This window comes from Dermacentor variabilis, unplaced genomic scaffold, assembly GCF_050947875.1.
Source record: "Dermacentor variabilis isolate Ectoservices unplaced genomic scaffold, ASM5094787v1 scaffold_12, whole genome shotgun sequence".
Classification (NCBI taxonomy): Eukaryota; Metazoa; Arthropoda; class Arachnida; order Ixodida; family Ixodidae; genus Dermacentor; species Dermacentor variabilis.
The window spans coordinates 4,993,042-4,994,541 of record NW_027460280.1 but is presented as its reverse complement, the minus strand read 5'-3'; the positions used below and the strand labels follow the sequence as shown (position 1 = coordinate 4,994,541).

The following is a 1,500-nucleotide window of genomic DNA, read 5'->3' as shown; positions in this document are numbered from 1 at the left end:
TGTACGGGCTCGTCTCCCTCTGAGCCAGCAGCAGGACGCCGCTTTCGAGTGGAACTATTCTCGTATCGGCAGCTCCCCTTGGAGCTAGACGGTTGACACTGATGGTCGTTTGTCACGAAAGGTTAGACCTCAGTTTATGCTATTTAGCATTACTGTCCGTCGGAAATAAGTTATTGTAGTCGATGTTCGGGCCATCGGCTGCGGCGGCACAAGATACACACGCAAAGAAGAAACGTTCGTCCCCTTTTGATAGCCGCGAGAGGGCGCGACGTGTGACGTGCGTGTGAAAGAGGAACTCACCGACCTGAAGGAGGAAAGCGGCTGGTTCCTCTTTTTTCGCTCCCTTTTCTTTAAGAGTGTACTTTAGTGTCCACTAAGCAGCGCCCGTTTGTTACATTTGTTACAATTTTAGTTGCCCTGCGAGATCTTCGGATTTCAGAGGCCACCTGCCTTCATTGCGGCTATCTCCCTAATGCAGTGATAGGTGGCCCTGACATCTCGATTGTTTCTCTTGACTTTGGCAGTGGCAATACAGGGCCAGGAAATACATCGGGTGAAAGAATATAACTACTTTGGTATATGGATAAGCGAAAGCAATACTTATATCGAAACACGGCAAAAACAATGACAGTAAAGGGTAAGAGAAATGCAGCCATAATGAAACACAGAGGGCAATGGGGACAAAATAGGTACCAGCTGCTCCGGGATGTGAGGAAAGGTGTAATGGATCCAGGACTTACTTTTGGAAATGCGGTTGTTTGCTTGAATTCAGAGGTAAAAGCAGGATTCGATGGCAACCAAAGGTCAGTGGGACGCCTCGCAGAGGACGCTCACGGGAAGACTATAAATAAATCTGTGCAGGGTGATATGGGCTGGATAAGTTTTGAAGTGAGGGAAACTCAAAGTAAAATTCAATATGAAGAAAGACTGAGGAATATAGAAAAAAGTAAATGGGCTGGGAGAGTGTTGATGGAGTTGTACAAAAAAAAAACGTTCATTCACAGCGAAGGAAAAGAACTAGCAAGCTTACCAGCAAGTATGCGGCCTGTAGGGTGAGGAAAACAACAAAAAAGAACGTCAAGCGGAAAGTCCGAGAGGATGAAAAAATCCCATTGGTAGTGCGATCCGAAGACAGTGCAATACCGGGCCGAACAGCGGCCGCACTGCGCTTGCTTGCACTGCGCTTGCTTGCAAAAATAAGTTTAATATCTTGGTTCCAAATACAACCCGTGTCAGGTATTAATCTGATAAGAACCTATGCTACACTTTGACTAGCTTCGGCTATGTCCGCGTTCCCACCGCCCTCACTTTGTCGGTGTTGCAAGCGCTTGCGTATCTCATTTCATTTCCTTCCGCTTTCTCGTGGAGGCAGTCCCGTCATCCACGCGAATGTATAGAAAAATCGCGGTAAATGCGTCTGTACCTATGTTCACAATTCTGTGTCACCTCTGTGTTTTGCACATGATTGCTCATGATATATTAAAATAAACTGTCATCAAT

General features: G+C 46.3%; 1 pseudogene; it reads right to left on the bottom strand.

Moving 5' to 3' along the window:
• Positions 1–1,110: 1,110 nt before the first annotated feature.
• Positions 1,111–1,285, bottom strand: LOC142566447 (U2 spliceosomal RNA; annotated as a pseudogene).
• Between the last annotated feature and the right edge of the window lie 215 nt (positions 1,286–1,500).